Here is a 22,508-nt window from a genome sequence, read left to right as displayed (position 1 = left end):
AAAGTAAATCACCAAGATTTTGGTCTAGCTGTTTGTTTCAGAATCCAAGTGTTCAGATCTGTATGTAAAGGACAGCAAAGATTTGAGTATAATTTTTCAATCTGCTCTCATTTTGAAGAGTTATTAAAATTGCAAAAATCATCCAGTTTTTCTTATGCGTTCTATTGGGAAATTTACATGGAATCTGACACCATGGATATGTAAATGACTGAAAAAAGCCCTAATGCTACACAGTCTAATAAGCAGAAGAAAACCATCTATCCAGGTAGTCCCAAAATATTGGGGAGTAGATGGCTTTCACAGGGAATTATATATCCGAAACATCACAGAAAAAAATATTGGTATGGAATCTGGCGGTTTTCTTCAAGTAAAGGACTTATCAAAACATTGGGTGGAGGGTTTGACAGATGGTGTATAATATCTTCATATAAAAAGTGAGAGTTACACTTGCTTTTCCTTGATACCTTCTGCAAACAGGAATCCAGGGCACATTCGATTCAGTCTGTGGGGAAAATGTCATTTTGACCACTCTCAGATTGTGAAGCAGGGCAAAAATCAGGAGCTCCTGTTGTATAAATAACCAGCTGAGATCTGAAACAGATTCACAGCCATCGAAGAGCAGCCACAGATGGAATCACATCTCACATGCTTACCAGTATAAGAAAGGGGAGCCTGGTAATTTTATGCAGGTTTTCCCATCCTCCCCACTACTCCCCATTACAACTTGGCTTGCAAGATGTAATGAACTTTTCTTTCTTGTCAAGTATGCAATTGCCTCCTTTGCAAAGGACATGAAATAAAGCATTGCTATGTTGTTTGAACTTAAAGCAGTAAAAAGATAGCAAACTTCACAATAACTAAGGTTGGTCATTCTGGCCTTGATTCAAGAGTGCACTTAAATATGTGTTCAGGATCATCCCCATTAAGCAGAGCACTTAAGCACATTCTTAATTTTTAACATATGTATAAGTGCTTTTCCGAGTAACGATAGATTTAAGCACATGCTTGTGTGTCATACTGGATTGAAGCTATAATCAGCACATATTAGTTCTTTCCAACAAATCAAAGCATCTGTTTCAAAAATAACAATGGATACTTCATAACAAACAGCTGCTTTCATCTACAGTGTTTAAACCCAAGGCATGACTTGATGTGCATAATAAGAGAAATACCTTCTAAGATGGACTCACATTTTCAGAAAGGTATTGGTCCTCTCTAACAATGAAAGATTAAAAAAAGGGTTGTTACATCTTTTGTATCTGTAGATGTTTTGGGGTTTTTTTGGTAATAAGAATAAGAATATATGGATCTAAGTGCAAGCTTAAGGAAAGAAAAGAAAAATATCCTAGTTTGGATTTCTGGTCACTTCACTGCTGTATTTAGAACAGCTAGAATTTAAGTTTGTTAAAACATTTCCAAAGCTATGGCTATTTTCATTTTTCCACAGGCAAAGGTTTACATATTTTTAGTGTCAATTCACTTTAATAAATAGGTACCCTTTAAAAAGTTGTACAATAGAGAAAATAATAGTTGTAATGCAAATCATCCAGGGATTAAGGACTAATAATATAACACCACTCATCCCGAAGTATTCCTAAACACTGGAACAACTTTATAAAAAGATATCAGTCTTGAGTCACTCACTCTTTCCCTTTTGGGGTAAACCACAGTAATAATTTATCAAGGCATAGCATTACATTTAAGAACAGAAGGAGAAGGATATTATAGTTGACTACAACAAAAGAGAGAATTTTACGTACTGTAGACAGAATAATTACCCAAATTGGAATCGGCCAGGGCAGAGGAAAAAAATGGAGGAGGTGAACAGAAGGTCAAAATGAAGAAATGGGTGACTTCTAGAGAGCCATTTGTCACCTTAAGGGGAGAGGAGGAGGGGAGAAAGAAGCAGAGAAGAATTATGATTCTCAGTGGAAATCAAAGCAAAAGTATGCATTCCTGCCTTCAACATTGTTGTTTGGTAATACAAGGTTGTGGGGAGCTTGACAGAGAGCCAGAAATAAGTTTCTTTTACCCAGAGAGACAAGACAGATATATCTGGGAAAGAGGCTTGGGAGCCCTGTAACATGCTGAACGTGAGCCAAATATTATTGGAAAGGACCTGGGAGAAAAGAGAAACTCCAGGCACAGCACTGGCTTTCTTTGTTGGAAAGATCAGATCTTTTTCTATGTGATTTGAGATGTTATTATACATATGAGCGTGCATGTGTGTGTGTGTTTGAAGTGGAGAGATATTTTGCTTTTACAGGAGCAGCACTTTACCAGCAGTGAGATCATCTGAGTCTTTGGCCATCTCCAAACTTAGGGGTCAGTATAAATTTCTCTGTAAGCAGTTCAGGACATGTATTTGTTTGGCTTCAAGGCCCACAATGGCATCATGATGTTTATTGAAGGCTGCTGCTGCTACTGAACTATCCACATCCATGTATGTTTTGAAATCTCTTGCATCCACCTTACAGGGCATTGCAGAGCAAAGACTGTTAGGTTGAAATATAAAGGTCAAACTATACCGTTAGAAGATTAAACAGAAGATTCTGTTTGGGCAGAAGAACCTGAGGTTCTGTCTACTAAGGTAGATTCAGCAATTAAAAGGTCTACAACAATTATTCTGTGGGTTGGTTGTTATTGTACAAAACAAAAAGGTAGAGATGGAAGATCTAAATGTTATGCATGCTACATATCTTGCAATTATGGTTATGTGGATCATATTTGAGTCCCTATTTACTGAAGATGAATAATTTATCATTCTAAGTAGAGTAGGAATTTGGAAATCTAATTTTGCAAATTCTTCCATTCTGAAATATGCTTTCATTTCAATCCATTTGAAAGCAGCCATAACAAAAATGGTTTGAGCCAGTGAAATGTTGTGTTTTGATAACAGAGAGATGTTTTGCTTCAACCTTTTCATTACATCAGATAGCATTTATTTAAAAATGAAAAATCATTTAAAATGAAACATTCCTTTCTGCTTGTTATCCAAATTCTTCTCAACCTTTTTTCCCTCTAAATATAAATGAACCAGCTCAATATGGCCAAATATGAATTAAGAGTTTAATGAAACTTCACATACTGACACAAAAATGGGACTTTGATATGAGAATAAAAGAACACCTCTTTTACTTAGCACGAGGAAACTTTGACAGAAGGAAAGTAAAGCCTCCTAGGAGTGTGAGATACTGTACAAGCCTGCAGGCAGGAGTACTGAAAAACCCTGAACTTAAATTCTCTACCATTAGAATTATCTTAGTTCCTTACCTGAGAAGGGACGTTTAAAAGCAAAAAATCCACAAGTTTTTTTTGACACTTTTAGTCTGAAGCATATGTAATATGCAAACATACAACAGATACTCTGGCTATTGTCACCTAGTTCTAATTCCCATTATAGGACTGTGCAACTCTGGCTTTTGTGGCTTCTTTTCTCCTTTACCTCTAATCTCTGTCATTTTACACAATAGTAATCCCATGTGAACCCTTTGACTTCTATGGCATTGTGTGTACTTATAATTTGAGTGATTATTCTTTCAGCTGTTTGGCTCCATTGATATGTTTCTGAATAAAGGGCTGCTCTTACACCTTCCAGCTTTGCTGAGGTTTCCCCTAACATCCAGCACAGCTTCATAAAGAACTATCCGTATTTATCTCAAGCTAAAAATGCAGAAAGAGTATCTTGCACTAAAGAAACTAAAGGGCCACAGGGTTGGATAGACAAGTTATAAAAATATTTTATATGATTTCAATGAAGATATCTCCTTAATCCTGTTATCTTCAAACTAAAGGTATATTTTTAAAGTTACAGTAACTCTGACTAGTGTGCAAATGTCCTGTAGACACATGTATTAAGAAGGTTGATGTGCTCAATCTGCATGATTGTTCTTCATGGCATGATATATCCCAAGAATTTGTGTGAGTTTCATTCCCTACCTGTCTCTGGAATTCTTTTCTCTCTGAAAAAAGGAATGTAAATAAGTCAGCCTCTGTGGAATAATTTTTTTTTCAGAGACTGAAAGGTATTTCTCTTGCCAAGTGATTTCCCTGCCACCCCTATTGTTTGTAGGAGATCCTATAAAAAAGAATGCTTTGCGCAAGGAGATCAAATGTCCAGTCCAAGCCTTCATTATCAGAATGACAGCTAAGAGCATGCATCCTATACAGTCATTCATACTTAGTTACTAACCTGGCTTTTGACAGGTTTATTTAAAAAATGCATCAGCTAGAACTTAATTTTTGTTGTGTTAACATTAACCTGGAGGTTTAGAATTCTGCCTGCATTACACGTACAGCAACGATGTGGTGACAGGGAGAAAGCCAGACTCATTGAATTTGTACCAAGACCTGCACAGCCTAGCTTTGCAGCTCCCTGAAGCTGCATTAACTCTAACACAAATTCACTGGGCTGTAGTTACATCTTTGCTATTTATGCCTGTACTAGTAACTCAGTAGTGCTAGGATTTGGTTTCTGGATTTGAAGCCAGCCTGCACAGCCTTGAGAATCCATTATGTAAAATTACCTTATCATTTAAAAACGGTGTGGTTATGCTACGACTGGTGTGAATGGTTAGATTCTCAAAATGTGCTGGGCACTTTTTTTTTGTTTTTTGAGTATGGTCACCCCAGGACAGGTATATAGACTGACAAAATACCCTTTGAGATTTACAGTTTCAACCAAGACAATGTAGTTCTTGCATCTTAATCTGGGTTCTACCAGCATTTGATTATCACTAGAGTCAATCTCAGAGTCCACCTGAGCTCTTATTGTTCAGTCTGTACTGACCCATGGGAAAAATTTCAACCTGGCAATTAACATTTCCAGGTCATCTAGACATCTTTCTGCATCATGAATTTAGTGATATAGTAGAGAAATTGCTACTGTTTCAGCACAGTTCTGTTTGTAATGTGTTATTTCCTGTATCTTTATGACAATTAATAGTCTCTGCATTAACACAAAATTGACATGTAAATCAAAAAAGTAAGGAAAGAGATATAGGTCTAACAAAGAGAGGAAACAGTACTGTAAGAAATATCCCATGTTTTAGCAAAATTTTATTGTAGAACAATTTTCAGACAATCAGTATTCACAAGATGGTGTTTGTCTAAATGCTGCTTCATGGCAATATTAATCATTAAAATAAGAAATGTCTTCAGTGGGTAGTTTGTTCTACAGAAATTTTCTGAATGACACACATATATTGGTTTGGACAAAAATATAATGCAGTGTTGGAGGGAGTAGTTGTTGACAGAAGAAAGCAGGAAATCATCTCCTTTTAAACCAGTGGCAGAGGTGGCAGAAGTTAACAGCAAGAAAGACTTCAACATAGTCCTGATAGAGTATAAAAGGGAAAAAAGGCAGAGATCCTGCCTTACTTATACCTACTGGTCTCTTTGCAGAGGTCTTTTCACATAATGATGGTTTCTTACCAATCAGCAAAGATTCCACACACAACACTTGTAAACTGTGTTCCATGGGATTAAGGTGTTCCATTGAATTAAGTGAAAGAATTCCTCAGAAGCTGGTGCACCGAGTTACTTTAGCTGGACTTCTGATATACCTTAGAACCTGGCCAAGCTCATCACAGGCACAGCACAGGACTAGGTCTTGCATGTGCCCCTGTGATGCTTTAGCCCATTGTTTTTTCAGCTTATCTTCTGAAACTAACAAAAAAATCCCATGTAAAAGATCCCACAGCTTCTATATGGGAAAAATTAGAGTTGACAAGTTTCTTTCTTCTTTCTCAAAAGCAATGAGCACCATCATTCAACAAATTCCTTTTGCACATTTTTCAGTGATGTGGCCTTACTTTTCCAGGTTTCTTTGTGCCTCTGGATCCTGCCTGTTTTACTCCATATGAGAGGTCAGACTTCCTAGATAAATACATGGGATTCCAGTCAGTCATAGCTAAGGCACCAGGCTTGTAGGAAGACACATTTTAAGTGAGAATTAGAACACCTGTAAATAATGAGAGAAACTAGTCAAGCCCTCCTTAGGGGTTCAAACAATCAACAGGAAGAGTAACTGGTATTTTCCTGAGGTGCTCAACAGACTTTCAGAAGAGGCTGAAAACTCCTGACTTACTAAGACAAACCCTGAAAGAGGCTGGGAAGTGGAATGCCCAGATATTTCCCCAGTGAATTCTTCAGCAGATGTACAGATGGGATTTTGACACAATCTGAACCACAAGACTTGGAAGCAGACTTGGCACTACAGTGTAAAAAATGAAACCTCCTCTTTTTATGTTTGCCTAACATTTCACTCTGATATGTGGATAATGAGTGTTATGAGTAAAAAATATTTTTACAAATTATTACTGCAACTCTGGATAAGATTTCTGTGCCTACACTTCTATGACATTGACATTGACATCAAAGAAGAGGGAAGAAAATTTTAAAAATTATGTGAATTATATGAGATAAAGATGTATAAAGACATTTTTAAGAACACCTGAAAGGTCTGATTCTGATCTAAAAGCTTGGTGTTTCATCACTTAGTTAATAATCCAGGTAAGAGTTTTAGTTATTTACCCCCTAAAATGTCATTCTTTGCAGACAGGACTTTAAGATATTTTAAATGAGTCATCTGTGCCTAAATCAGATATAGAGTTCATATGGCAAGTCTTGGATACTTTTATTACATTCTTAGTACTATACTATTTTACTATTAATATAATTAAAACTGTAAATAGAGATAAAATTTTTAAAGTTTCATGGTTTTTGAACTTTCATTGGTTGAAGCTTCTCAAAGTGTTCACAAACATAGGATCAAAAAATTTTAGAGCATTTGTTCTATACTAACAAGTAAATTAGGTACTTGCAAGTGAGAAGCGGCAAGTGAAATTCTTTATCTCTGTGAAACCTATATTGTTATCATTTCTTTTAAGTCTCATTACTTTACAAAATCCAAATAATTAAAAAAAAAAAAAAGGTGCATAACAAAGTTGTAGGAAAAAATCTTCCTACTTTGAAAAAATCAGGTCTTAAAATGAATTAAATTATAGAAATAACTTTGCATTTTCCCTGATGGGTAATAGCAACATGTTGTAATAGTCAATATATCAAGATTCTATGCATTGGTTCCAACAAATACAGGCTTGGAGATATCTAAGGTAGCTAGGTAAACAGCTAAGTTAGAGTAGAAAGGAAAATAAAATCATGCAAATCTGTTTGTTTCCGAAGGAATGGATTTTTTTTTTTTCTCCCCTGGATGGTTCATTCCAGAAGTGGAAATATTTGAGCTAAGTCATGCTAGCAATGATCATAACTATAGTGTCTTTTCTGCAATTTGTTATAAATTCTTTTTGGGAAAGGAAAAGTTTTGTGTATTTTTAAAAGTCAAAACATGGCTTTAAATATTCATATTTTCTGAAAGAAAGCATATTGCTTTTCTATTGAGTCATACTATGGGAATAGAACCCAGACCATGCTGCTGGGATTCCTACAAGAACTTTCAGTTGCTTGTGCATATTGTATAATCTGAGAATCAAGGGACTCAGCTGCAGTTAATTTTCATTTGCTGTTTGTATATAAATGCTTTTAGTACTTAAACTAAATTCAGATCAATTAAACTAATGTTGTTTGACATAATATTCCTTGTTCCAAAATCAATATCCCTTCATTTGACAGACTTATTCTTGAATTCAGGATGTTTATTATTCTTAAAGCTTACCTATAGACCTGGTTTTTGTCTTTGATGATGTAAACCAGTTCTTCCTTATGTACTATGAGCCAGAGTATAATGGGGTTCAAATTTCTCTGGTAAATATCTTTAATTGTAAGATCATGTCTGTTAACCTCTTGCCGTAGTGCTAACTTCCTATCCTTTCTTTTGTCTTTGCTATTATTTCTTTGAGGCCATATTCTCCCAAGGAAGATACTTTTTTTTTATCGTACTCCGCTACTGAAGACATCTTTTGTCTGAGATTCTGGTATTTGGTGATGGATGGCCTTCCTCCTGGTTTCAGAGGATGAAGTCTTCCAATTTCATTTCAATCAACAGATTCCATAGAAATTCATGGTCAAAAAAATCTTTCTCCAGACTGAGTTTGATATCATTTGTGACACTGCCTAGAGACGAAGTAGGAAGGAAGGGAAACTTGGGGAAGCACAAACTTTTTCAGTGTTCATTGTCTAACACTGAGGAAGGTGCAAAGGGCTGGTTTCCTCAGTTTCACAGTGATCCAGGGCTGAAGTGAGTCCTAGACCCAAGGCAGTACTTGCTCTCCACTCTTTGTTTCACAAACCCATTCACGGATAGGAAATCTCTTGTAGGGATATCTGTACCACTTGGGTTCTCTTGTCCTCCCATAAGTACAGCACAAGTCGCAGTTTCCCACTCAGTTGTGTATTTCTGCAGATAGTGATAGCCTTCAAGACCTTGCCTGAATGATGTCTGGCTAAGGAATGAGTGGAGTCCTTACGATTTGGCTCACCAGGAGAATTTTTCTTAAGCTTGAATTCAGAGAAGACAGAGCAGGGCTCATGCCCTTCAGATCCTCTTTACCCTCCCAGTGCAGTACTTATAAATCTTTTGATTTTGTTTTGTCTGGCCCTTGTCCAAAAACAGACCTGTTGAATGAAAGGCAGCTTTGGGATAATTTATCAATGTAACAGTGGGAATAGTGGGCTGAACAGTAGTTTTGTGCTGTTACCAAGTGAAACCACCATGAGCAGTTACCTAATTGAAATAATATGGCACATGTTCCCATAATTGCTCTCCTTTGATAACTTTACTTAGGTCATGTTTTCTTAGTTAATTATCATTAGAAAAATATCTAATGAAGGTAACAAGGACTAAGGGTTGCAAAAAAATGTGTATAGGCTGCAATGTGACATTTTCAGACACAAATATTTTCTTTACATTAATGGTAATAGAAATTATATAACTTGGCATCAACTGCAAATGTAATCAACAGCTATGGTTCCCAGGTATTTATTATGACTGAAGGTCAGAGTGGAAGAGGGGTTATTAATGACGCTTAAGGCAAACTGTCTCAGTTATGCTGCTGGAATCCTGACCTCGTCCTCTTCTGCAGCTCCCCAGACCTCCAGATGCAGATGAGAAATGGAATCCTACTGCTTCAGGTAGACCCTCCCAGACAGTCAATCCCTGAGGAAAAAAAATGAATGAAGTGAGTATTGTTCCATGTTTAGAACAAGAATGAAGATAGCATGGCTGCTGATAAATTATATCATACTTCTGGGAGACATGTGAGAGAACATTACTGTTCGGGGCAACACATTCAGAGCATTCACTCTGTTCTGTGGAGAGCAGGGTTTTTTTAGGTTTTCTGACAGGACATTTTCCCTATGAGGTTTTCTTGAGTAAAAATCTATAATTTAACCTATAAGGTCCTTAAAAGTATATTTTAACCTGAAAGATACACTGATGAACTTATTAGTATGTATTAGGCTGGTATCTCTCACCTTATCTCAGGTTTCTAATAATTAGAGGTCCAAGTCTGACCTGAAGACCTCAGACTCACTTTATAGTCCAAAGAAAAAATGGGCATTCCCAGATTGCAATCCATCTTATTTGAGCTAAGTACACAAGACAGGTCAGATGAATTGTGGCCTGGATTTGCTTCCACTGAGTATAACAGGAAGCCAGGGTAACTAGCAGAGGTTTCATGTTGAACTTTCGTATGTCTACATTAAGGTAGATGAATGGCACCCCGAAGTTATGCACACTAATAAATTAAGCAGTAGAAAAGAGTGTGCCCTGCCACTTTGTTGCCACTCAAACAAGTTTGGATGGTACCTGGTTGCTTTTAAACTAGGAGTGCTGCTGCTGTTCAAACCAGTCTGGGAGTGAGCTGGGGCAGAGGCTGCTATGAGCAGTTTGGGTGTGGATCTCGGTGCTGGGGCACAAGGATTCCATGCAGGGGATGCAGACCTTTCCACACTGGAGAGCTGCAGTGCTAGAGCACAGCTGTGAGCACATTTAATTTATAGTATGGACATGGGCTTAGTGCCTACAGCAATCAGCTCCTATCAGACCTATTTACCAGCTCCAGAAATTACACTTTCATACAGATTTCAGAGGAGCTAATCTCCAGAGAGATATAGGGATAGAAGTCCCTTCCTCTGGTTTCCAAGGGCCTCCAGAAGCCATGGAAGTCTCTTTTCATAGGAAATGCTAATCTTACTGATAGAAAATAACAAAAATGTGAGCAACTGTGAGACAACATCTAACTGAAACATTATGTTTTAGGACTATGATTCTGTTCCCACTGACTTCAAAGCTTCAGGATTGGACCTGAAATGTTTCTGAGGGCTTTTTTTTTTTTTTTTTCAGAAATGATAATGACCAGAAGTGGAGTTATTTTTATTCTTTATGAGAAACAATAAATAAGAGACCATACATACTTTTCACTGGAAATTTTGAAACAGTCACTTCAGGAAAAAAAAAAAAAAAAAAAAAAAAAAAAGAAGCCCTTTGCACCGAATTATTTTTTTTTCCACTATGCCCATGAACACTTTCAAAGAAGCCTGACTCAGGACAGCCGATATAAGATAAAGCCAAGCTACTAAAACATCTTTCCTCTCCTTACCTATTTGGGGCCTGTACTTGCTTTGTATATTTTGTTACTGGGAAAGAAAACATCTGTGTTCTTGAAATCCCTGTTTCTCTTTCTTGGTAGGTCAGTTCTCTTTGATGCATTGTGTTTGGTCCTGCTAGTATCAATGAGGGAGGCTGTTTTTTGATTAATAACATTTTGATTTTTTTTTTTCCTCTAAACTTTCTTATTGGCAGGGTGGTTTTCATTAACCAAGCCAGTAACCAGAATCAATTACACTAACTAAACAAAGCAGAGCATAAAACTGTGGAAAGATTAAGAAAATAAGAACTAAAGACCATCACACACAAAAATTCTTCAGCAGAAATAGCTAAAACAAACTCATGCCACCATCCTTTTTGCTTTATAAATTATGAGAAAAAACAATATACAGTTCTGTGTTGCTACTCTACTGGTATAATTCTAGAATAATTTAGATGGGGAAGGACCCCTAGAGGTTTCTAGTACAACCTAATAATAATGGCAGTGTCAGCTATTTGATCAGACCATATTTTATCCAGTCAGATCTTGACAGCTTCCAAGGACAGAGGTTTCACTACCTCTCTTGACAGTCTGGTCCACTACTTCACTGTGTCCATGAGGACTGAGCTTGTCTTGTTTCAGTTTATCTTTGCACTTCCTCTCCTGACCATGTACTACTTTGAAGAGCTTGGCTCTGCCATCTCTCCAAACCCTTGCTCAGGGTCAACCAGTCCCCTTAGTTTGGTGTTGTCTGCACACTGAATGAGGCTGCTCTACATCTCTACCAGGTCACCAGGGAAAACATTAGGCAGGACAGGCCCTGTGACAAAGCCCTGCCGTACTCCCCTGGTTACCAGACTTTAAGAGAGAGTATGACCATTTAAACTACTATCCTCCAGGCTCAGGCATTATATCAGCTTTTAACCACCTAATTATTCATCAGTACAAAGCAATGCATCCTAGCTGGAATGCTAAAACCCAGCTAAAATCCAGGGTCATCCAAAACTCTCTCCTCATCTACTTACTCTTCACAGAAGAAAACCAGGTTGTTGAGCATTAATTTTTTCAGTAAACCTGTGCAGATTTTACAAGTTACATCCTGTCCTTTACATGCCCATGGATTCCAAGAAGACTTGCTTCATGATTTTCCTAGGGACCAAAATGAGACTCAGCAATTTGTATTCTTGGATAACCCTTTTGCACTTAGCTTTAAAAATATGCACAGTATTTACTTTCCTATACTCTTTGGGGTCCTCTCCTTATCGCCATGACATTTCATAGATGATAGAGAGTGATCTTGTTCTGACATTGCCTGTCACCCTCAGACACAGCCTATATGGTCCCAAGGACCACAGGGACTGAGTTCTCTTACCAGAGTCCCTGACTTGATCCTCATCCACTGCCTATACCTCTTGTGCCTTCCTGTAGCCACAAAAGCCTGGGGCTCTCCTGGTGAAGACCGAGACAAGGAAGGCATTGATCCATCTCGGCCTTGTCCATGGCTGCTGTCTCTGAGCCACCGGCCCCATTTAGCAACGGTGCCATACTTGGTTTTCATTCAGCCTTTTACTATTAATGCTTCAACTTTAAGTGAGCTTTGACTCACCTGACACCATTGCTACACTCCTGGACAGCTTTGAAAATTTTCCTTTGTGGCACATCCATCCCTATTTCCATGCTGCCCATCCAGATGTCAGGTAGACTAATGTTTCCCATTAGAACTGGGGTTTGTGATCTAAAATCTTGTTTTCCTTAGAAATGATGGAATTTCCCAAAACAGGTCCTGATGGAAAGGTTTTGCCAAGAAATTTCATTACTGAAATGAAATGCTAACATGGATATTTAATTATGGTGCTAATAGCTATGAAAATTGCTTATTTATCGTAACATTTTTGATAGATCTAAAAACACATCAGGTACAGGAATTTTTCAAGATAATTATGAGTAATTTTTACTACAAAGAACTCAGGAATGTCTTATATTTTTTTGATGGCTCATTATTAAATATCAGCAGTTTTGGTTGGAACAAATGGTAGGGTTTTGTTTAGATTCATTACCAAAGACCAGACTGCAGTATTCACTATCAGAGAGACTAGCTTAAATGAAAAGGTCTTGTTTCACTTAGGTCAACATGATTCTTCAAAAAGTAGCATAAAACTCTGTATTGGTAAATTCTCAATACAGTTAAGAGCAAAGTTACTATTTCCCCTTCATTCACTAGAAGGGAAAAAAAAAAGACCTAAGGATGTGTTTCATAGAGCAATTTGGCTCAGCAACATGATGGTCCTTTTCTTCAGAAACCAACAGAAATGCTCCGAATTTAATTTGAATTTGAATCCTGTCATACTTTTCAAGAGATTATCAAGAATGTGAAAGCACTGCATCCCATCTGAGTCTAAAATTGTTATTGAAGGTCTATATAAAATTGGGAATTATTTAGAACAAACTGTTCAGAGTTCTAAACCCATGACCTTTCCCCGACTGCCAGAAACAGAAAATAATATGATGTTTTGAGATTCATTAAATATGATATCTTTTTTTCCTTTTGCAAATGTAAGAGGAACTCTCAGTACAGAAATATAGTTATAATCTCTCTTCAGTTTCGGGGTAGGATCATTGTAACTGGGATATGTTATATGCTTTTACTATTATCAAAGTAGGAAAAAGAAAAAAGAAACTTATAACAAAATTTATGAAATCTCTAAAGTGCCATTTAAATGTTGGCTACCTCACAGTGTTTTCCATGTTCTAAGCTTGCAGCATTGTCTAGTTATCTTCTTAGTTAGACAAATTCTTGTAGGCAGGCCTAAATGGATTTAAGTCCTAAAACCCACTTAATTGATGCTTATCCTATTTGGAGTTTTATAGCTCAAGTGTTGTCTGGCTTCTCTGGCACAAAAGGGTTTTTTTTTCTTTCCCTGTCCAAACAAATCCTTACTTATTCTTGAAGAGATGGAAGCACCACCTCTCATAGTAATTTGTGGCTAACAATAGGGAAACATTTTGGAAGACAAGAGACCTGAATCCAGAGATCTTATAAAAAATGAAAATGTCAAAACAGGAAAAGAAAAATTCCCTCCCTACATAGCATCTAACCCAGGTGGTACAGTAGGGGGAAAAGGTAAATATACATTCAAGGAATGTATATTCCTGCCCAAGAAAAAATAAGTGTGGAAAACATTCTTTGACAGCTAGAAGAAGCTTAGGCCCCAATAATCCTAAAAGTGTTTTGTGAGATAGAGTTTGTTAAATTGTCAGAGCTCAAGACATATTTGCATCTGTCCCTTCCACGTGACAGTCATGATTTCCTCTCCCAGTTCCTGCCCTAGGTGACCTCCTATACAGCAAGCTGGATTTTGACTGCTGTTCTTAAGAGTTTAACACTCCCATTTTGTCATTTAGAGAAGTCCTTGTACCCAGGGCAGGGTTCTGCTCTCTGAAAAGGGTCATGGGCTGTAACGGGGAGGTATTCTCAATGAATAATTTTAGCACTAAGAAGGATGGTAAAATAGAAGGTGTCATCAGAACAGCAAAGTTAGCAAGTGCTTTAGTAAAAAACTAAGCCTTTCTGTTTAACTCAAACTTTGTCAATCCCTCCTTTACCTTTTGTTAATCTAGTAATTCAAATAGCAGAAAGTTAGCTTGGAACAAACTCATTTAAATTTCTAGACATGGAGAGACCTGCCTGTTTATTTTCTTACATAATGTTTCATCTCATAATTGTTTGGCCAAGCTATCTTTGTCTACACACTGGAAAACTCCCTCTCCAGTCCTTTTCTTCTGCCCCTAAAAGGACAATTTTATTATGACAAGAACATTTTCTAACTCATCCACTCTGATATTGATATTCTGGGAAAAGTCAAATTTCTGGCCCAAAGGGAGACAAAACAAAATATTCCAAAACAGTTATTTGTGACCACTGCATCAACAAAAACCACTCTGGGTTATAATATATAGAAAAATCACTTCAGCACACTATGTCAGTCCATTTCTGTTCAGAAAACTAGTTAACTACATGCTTAAATTATGTCTTTTCTTGGGATTCTTTTCTAAAACAAAAGAAATGCTAAAATACTTTCCTAAGTATTTTATCTCAGGTGGGTTTTTAAAAATAGCTTCCAAATGCTATCCTAAACCACATCTCTTGTGTCCAAGAGAACACTTTTTCTATGAGGAACTGCATCCAAAGTCAACCCAGCTATATCTATTTAGAGAATATGTTTATACACATACAATTTTTCAAGTTGATAAGGGCCTTTCTTGTTTTCATGCATTCTAAATTTGCTTGTAAATGTACTAACATTGCACTCATGTGTACTAGAAAAATATCTGCTTTGTTTGCATATATTATTGTTAGTGTAAAACTGCTTAGTGTAAAACCAAGGTGAAGGACATACAAAAGAGTGACACCACAGTTTTAAATATGATGTCAAAATTGGTAATTGCATGAAATTTCCCTGCACTAAAGGGGCTGCCAGGTCAAATTAGGTTCCAGGTTTTCTTTTATTAAAGAAAGGCCTGTAAAAATCTTAAAAATGAAACATTATCATGATTATTTGTTCAACATTCCAATGGGAATTTTTTCCTTTTTTTTCTCCCCTTTTTTTTAAACGAGCATTGACCTACAGTACTCATAATGCAAACATCACACTGTTGAGGTGGTCACTGGTGGCCCATGAGAACCTGAATCTCTGAAATAAATTAAAAAAAGTTGTAAAGCTTAACACAACAAGACTGGTTTTGCTCTCAGAGTTAAGAAAAAGGGGTAAATAAACAATATAAAATATAAGGCAAGGATATTCTCACATATAAAAGCTAAATGGAAATAGGTTTATTAAAGCCTGTTTGGAGAAAGATGGATTTGTTCTCTTGTTTTTTAATGGCAAGTGATCTGTACTGAGGAATATTCAATCCAATAAAAAAATTGCAAACACTATGTTTGTGTTACAAAAAACTCTGCTTAAAAATAATATTTTTTACCTAGACAGCTAATCTAGACAAAATTGTCTCTGGTTATAATAGATTCCAAACTAAAAGACTGTCAGTGAATTAAAGATGCAAAATGTAAATTTCACACATTCAAACAGGTTGTGAAATCTTCATATGTGGAGGTTTGTAACTAATGTTTAATAATAAATGTTCTATTCATGAGGATTTTATGGAAATTTGTTCTCTTTAGATTGAGGGGGAAAGAAAATGATTTGGAGCTTCTATACATCTGCCTGAAAGCCTGAATGTTTTCAAAAAAGATTAGTCTTTGGCTCCTTCTTATTTCCATAGAAATTTGAACAATGAAGAAAATGTTGTAGTTAAAGCATTAAACCCATGAAGCTGGATAGGTTTAGGGATTTTTACCAATGTTGTATTTATGAGAAATAGGCCTTTCGTATTTTCTTAAAAATTTTCATAGAATATTTGAAAAGTATTTCTTTGGTAATGCTAATGCTAATAAATATAGTAGTCCTTTAGAGATGTAAATAGGAATATGTATAGATATCCTAGAGACAGCAATATATAGGGCATTTCAAATGGTGGTATCTTTGGTAATTAGATAGTTCATATCTCTGTTCTTGAACTGACTGCCATGATTTGGTTTTGGTCTTATCTGGGTTTGGTCTTCTGAATGACCTTAGATTTTATTGTCTCTATGGTGCTAATCATTATGTGAAATGAGTTGGATATTAAATTTGAATATTCAATTCCTTGTTTGCAGATAGAAATAAGGAAATTTTAATACATAAAACATACTACCACTCTAAATACCTACATACATAAATGTTTCATGTGAGCTATATGAAGTCAGATTCATAAAGATTCTCTTCAAAGAGTTTCTGATGAAGAGTCCCTCTCCAGCTTCCCTGTAGGCACCCTTCAGATACTGGAAGGCTGCTGTCAGGTGAGTATAGAAGCAGATTTAAAGATGCTTCAAAAATCAAAGGAGAAAAGAGCACAGTAAATCCTTTGTCCTGCTTTAATAAATTAGAGTAATCAAAAATAAATGTTTTAATAAAACCAGACATATTTTCATTTCAAGAAATAGAGGCACCTACAAGTTTGCATTACACCGGTAGCAAAGCAACTATGGTTACTCTGGTAGTATACCAGAATGAAAAATTACATCTGTACCTTAGAAGTCTGAAGAAAAATGCAGTTGTATCTTTTTTGCTTTTAATGAGAGACAAGGAAGGGGAAAATATCTTTTATTAACCTTTTAACAATGCTGTTTTTAAATTCTCAAAGGACTAGTTTGCCTATTTGGTCTTGCATCAGCTTAATTCTAAATTCCTGGTTTAAAAATTAAGAACAAAAACCTCCTTAAAGAGACTTGGAACTTATCCAGGGATTCAGAAGCTGTTTATTTCTCTTGAATGACATTAAAAGATGCTTTTATTTGTAGCCTACCTACTGGTTCAAATCAGTCCAAAACACTGGAGAAAAATGGGAGACAATGATTGCCAAGAAGACATTTGCATTCAGTAAAAAGGTCATTTATATTTTTGTCTCTACTCCCATGTGTAGGACAGAGCTTCTCTCTTCCAGGAGCAGTCTAGAATAGAGCAGCTCTTTGCTTTTGTGTTTCCATGTGTGCAGAGAAGCAGTGATTTACCCCATGTTAACCTCTCAGCTCTCTCATGTGTCTCTAATGGGTTACTCCCTGGCAGTCTGTCCTGTGGCACACATATTTTCCAGGTTACATGGCCAAGCCAAGCAAATTTGAATGCCTAAATTAAACTTAGCTGCTTAAAAGTCTTTCAAAACCAAATAATTTTGCAGTTCTTCTTGATGTAATGTCTATTCTCAATCACCTGTGATATGTAAAAAGGGAATTTAGGTAGATTGGCACAACATGCAGAGACTTTCCGTATCATGTACAGAGGATGAACCTGACATATTACCAGCATAAATGCAATTCTGTACGTCATATCCAGCAGCTGTGATGTACAAAATCTAGGCTTGCTTGAGTCTTGTTTCCAAGCAGCTTCATTAAAATTAAATTCCTCTTTGTCGTGCTGTTCATGGTAACTGTAGGCACTGTGAAGCAATGTAAATACGCTCTAACCCTCCCACCTTCCCCCTGTGTATGTGCAGGTCAGTCTAAAATCTGGGTTTGATTAAGTTAATCACAATCTAAGTCTTGAGCAGAAGGAAAAGAAACATCTTGACCTTTTACTTTTGGTACAAAGCAGACACGAATATTGTTTGAAAACCAAAAAGGATGCAGGGTTTTTATAAAACAACAATATTTACATGTAATTGTCTTGACTGTGTTAGAACCATTGAGTTCCCATGTTTATACTATGTATTTTTCCTCACTGTAAAACTGCAAGGGATTTTTCACATACACCACGTTGCTCAAACAACAGTTCAGACTTAATCCAGCCTTGTTTGCTATCTTTTACTCATTAAACACTTTCACTCTGTTTCTCTTCTACCTATTTTTCCAGTTATATGGTGTAAATTTCTGGAGGAGCTCAATGGGTTTTATAGAAGATCAGTAGCTTTAAGCTTTGAGTCAGTGTTTTAGTGGGACTGATTTTGCTATTTCAGCCTCTCAAAATAAAAGAATGCTAGTAAAGACAATCTGAAGTATGACAGGTGCTTATATAAAGCCTTGTGAAATCACTGAAGCACAACAGAAACTTTCTTGCAATGGTAGTGTATTTAAAGCAAGTTTTATATGTAGGGGTAAAACTTTTAAAACTTGCCGCTTTATAAATTCATTACTTCTAACAGAAACTTTTATGTTTGATAGACATTTGTTACTTTCAGTAGTGACGACCTCTCTCCAGTCAGTGAGTTCCTACTGCAGCCTTGTGTTGACTTGATTTTAGGGAGCCTTTGCATTTGTAGCAAAATCAGACCTTTAAAAGAAAAATCCTCTGCAAAAATCTTTGCTTTTATGTAAAAACAAGTAATGCATTTAATTTAGACCAATGTATCAACATTGCAGCAATCTCTGTTTAAAGAAAGACATAGACAAACTTCATTTTCCTGTAGATTGTAACAGCCATACCTCAAGAGAAAAATAAAAAGATTGCTGATATTTGCAGTGTTTTGCTTAATTTTTATTTGTTTGTTTAGGTTGGTTTGTTGGTGGGAATATGGCATATTTGCTGCAGCTCAGTGCCTTGTGGGTTTCAGTTATCTGAAGGGCTTGCATTCTCACAAAGCTTTCTGTACACAGCAATTTGTCATCAATTGAGGAGGATTAAAGAAGGATCAATTGAAAGACAGTCTGCTGCTTATATTTACTCTATCTACATCAAAACGTCTTCCTAGCTTAGTGAAATCACAGCCTAGCACATGAGCTATTTGTGGATCTGTAACAAGTTTACCTGATATTAAGAGCAGATTGAATACAAACTGCAGGTTGGAGCCTTTTTGTCTTCAATATTTGTCCTTTCCTTGTTGTCACAAATCACCCATTGATTTAGAGAGCACAAACATTTCTCAATGGTGAGAGTTAACCTCTTTTTCATGCTTGTTTACACACTCTGTTCAGTCCAAAAAGCCAGTTGCACTTTTCACCTTGGTCTACAAGTAGTCATGCAAACAAATGCCTCAAACCTGAGCAACACCCTTTTGTGTTCACCCTGTTTGCTTTCCTCGTGCTTCTGCTCCCTGTTCCTCGCTTGGTTATAGATTCATTTTAGAACTCAGACTCTGAGATCAAAGGCTCTGAAGGCACACTGAGGAAACAGTAGTGAGCAAAGGGCTGGGCTGACCTTTGCTCACATCCTTTCAAAACTCTGTTTTCTGATATTAAAATCTTGTGTGTGCATATATGTGCATGTGTGTTTACCTGCATACACATATAGTAAATATGCGTACCACAACATTCTTCAATGTATCTAAGTATGAGCCTGATTCCGGTGTTACCCACCTGTACTTCACAGTAAAAGAAAGCTGGAGAGGGAAAATACAGGTTTTAAGAGGGCCCAAAACCTTTATAAACTATTTTGTATATGCAATTGGCAAATCAAAAAAGACAAGATAATATTAATTATTGTCCGAGACAAATAAAGATGGTCCTTTTTGGCTTGACTTCTAAGTCAGCCCACATTATTGTGATTACAACTCCCTTAATTTCATTGGCATGGGGCTGAGGGCTTTAATATTTTATTTTTTGGAAGGAGTGCATAAGCCAATCTGGCACTAAGAGAGTTCACAGGTTCCAGGAGCAGAGAACAAACTATAGTTATTAATAAGTTGTTAATGTTGATAAAACACATGTGAATATTAGCTTTTGAAAATTTTGTATAGAAAGATTTTTTTCCCCAGGAACTAAGTTGGCAGACAAGATCTAGTCTACCTACAGATTTCATCATAAGAGAGAACAAAATTATACAAATGGTGCCACACCTTTTTCTTGTCTGGTATATAAACCTTCATAGCAGCATCCCAAGGAAGAGCATTACCAATACACAGCAATCCACCAGCTGTCCAGAAGTTAGGTGAGACAGTAGACACATGGGTCGGTCTCCTCAGAAAAAGGGCATTTATCAAACAGTCACCTTCAACTCTGAGCTTGACTCCACAAAACCAGACAATATGAGTAGACTTGAATGGGTCTCAAGCAAATATAGCTGGTGTGAGATGGAACTCAGCAGTGACATATTAGGAGGGCAGCTAAAAAGCAATTATGCTTGCACAACATACTCACTGTGAGGTGGTTCTACATCACCACAACAGATACTTGGAAGATCACCACAAGGTTTCCACAGCTTTTCAGTCTTTCTCAAAATTTGAAATCTAAAGATGCCAGTAAAAAATGCAGACAAATCCTGATGTGCTGAATATTTGATAGTGGTACGATGCATAGTTTCCTCTTAAATCAAACCTGTTCCCACCAGTTTAATTTCTACCTCTGTGATCTTTTTTCTCGCATAAGGAATCCATTGCATGTCCAGAAATGGCATGCCTTCCTGCTTTGGCCTTGGCAGCCTGGCATATCCAAGCACACACCAGACAAAGCTACTTACAGGAACTGGCAAGAGTCAGTGGCTTAGGTCACACGCACACCTTTCGTTGTATGGATGTTATCCTGAGCCCTGGCTTTGCCTTGCTGGCGAAATAACATGGGGACACTAAGAAATTAGAGTGAATTTTGTGCTGCCCCTGCCACTCAGCTTTTGAATAGATGTCAGGCACTGGAACATGCTCACAGCTGTGTTGCATTTCAGGCTGCTGCATGTCATGAGGCAGCAGGGTGTAGGTTTTTCTTGGTGGCTTCAAAGGGTGCCCCGAACTGCCTTGTGACACCTGGGGCTTGTTAGGGTTTTCCTCCGGGCATTCCAGATGGAGCCCTTCAATGGTACTCTGGCGTGCACTCTGAGGCCAAGAGCGGTGTGCCTACAACAGCAATTCACTTCAGGTCAGGAACAGGCTTCTGAAGTTAATCATCCAGTTAACCCCTCCAACTGCTTCTTGGATTGCATCATGGAGTGGTCTTGAATCACAGGAAATCAATACTTTTTGGGTCAACATAAACCAAAAGGTGTTTTTTGGCATTGGACCTAACCTGCAGCAAGTGATAATGGGCTGAAATTTACAGTATTAAACCAGAGCTAGTTGAAACTGAGCTCCTGAAGTGTGTATAAAGGAGTTATTGCATCCGTAACTCCATTGCGTCCTCAACTCTAACTTAAAAGATATGCTACCATCAAAACTTGCTAACATGAACATAGCTTGTGTAGAAGGTTGGGAATACAAACTTGAGAGTGCCACTGGAAACACTTTGTAATGGTCAATATTTCATAAAGAAATCATGATTTGAGCTTTCCCACATACAGAAAAAGGTTTCTTTATACCCTCATTAAAAATATCAATGCTGCAACTATCCCATGATGATTTTTGTGGTGATTGTTACTACAGAAGTGTAGTACTTCTGTAGGATCTCAGAGATCCCATTGTTCAGAGCAGTGCACAGGCATAGAATGACAACACTTAATCCTTTTAGCTTGTAGTCTGACTGTAAAACCTTTGTTGATCTATGCCTTGAAGCATGAGAGTTTGTTTTGTTTCCATACTTTATTTCTACCAGTGACATTTGTGCTGTGTTATTGCAGCATATTGTTCATCCTTTAGGAAAATGCACTTGATGTTATGGTTCATTCATAATGCCCCTGTTTGAGTGATGACTTGCTTGAGTGCTGACATGATAAAGCATGCTCTGTCAGTCTCAAGATCTTTATATTTTTGGTGGCATGTATAATTAAAAAAAAACCCAAGCAAAACAAAATGGAACTGAATGTGATACATTAATTAATTTCTTCTATTTTGCTGTACCAAAGTCTAAATAAAGGTGAAGAATAATCAATGCAAATAGACCTGAATGCATATAACACAATCTTCGTGCTGTGATCTCTTTTTGACATGATAAATAATTATGAAATATTAGTTCACACAAAGAAAATGTCTGTGTCACTCACAAGCTCCAAACCCACTGAGTTTTGCATGATTACTATCGCAGATCTTGGAATCCAGGCTAACTTTCACGATCCTTCAATTAGGCATAAGTGGGGAGCCTCATAAATTCTGAGCCCTTCTGAAATCTTGTTATGTTCCAATGATTGCTATCTGAGTCCCACCCAATAAGTGATGATAGAACCAGGCTTCAAGTTCCTCGCAGCTACTTAGGTCTCTTGATTTCTATTACAGATCTGTCTAGCTGACTTTGCCTTTTTACTCATTAATCTGGCTATAGCTTAGGAGATCTCTCTTCATGGTCATGTAAAAATTTAGTGAAGAGAAAGATCTGAGAGATACTAAAGTCTTCTACATGGAACAATCACGCAGGACCCAGGAGAATACTTGAAAATATACTGAGTGACTTTGAGCAAGTCCCTTGGCTGCATAACCTCCTTCACTTTTTTCTGTACTCTTTCTCTCATTCTCCCTCTTACTTTTTCCTTTCTATCCATTATCACTGTCCTTGCTGTCAGTGCTTAGAATTTGCTG

General features: G+C 37.0%; 1 long non-coding RNA gene across 2 annotated transcripts in view; it reads right to left on the bottom strand.

The window, feature by feature from the left end:
• Positions 1 to 389: 389 nt before the first annotated feature.
• LOC121469659 (uncharacterized) overlaps positions 390 to 22,508 on the bottom strand; it is a 319,414-nt gene continuing 297,295 nt past the window's right edge. The window contains exons 3-4 of one of the 2 annotated variants that reach the window (XR_012054825.1): positions 9,025 to 9,115; positions 390 to 502 (exon numbers count right to left, since the gene is read on the bottom strand). This is a non-coding gene — a long non-coding RNA (uncharacterized lncRNA). Of the gene's footprint in view, positions 503 to 7,015; positions 9,116 to 22,508 lie in introns of those variants that run through there. The other variant, XR_012054823.1, reaches the window with a different exon arrangement.

The sequence above is a fragment of the Taeniopygia guttata genome, chromosome 3 (assembly GCF_048771995.1).
Source record: "Taeniopygia guttata chromosome 3, bTaeGut7.mat, whole genome shotgun sequence".
Lineage (NCBI taxonomy): Eukaryota > Metazoa > Chordata > Aves > Passeriformes > Estrildidae > Taeniopygia > Taeniopygia guttata.
The sequence above is the reverse complement of the archived record's forward strand: the minus strand, read 5'-3'. Positions and strand labels throughout refer to the sequence as shown.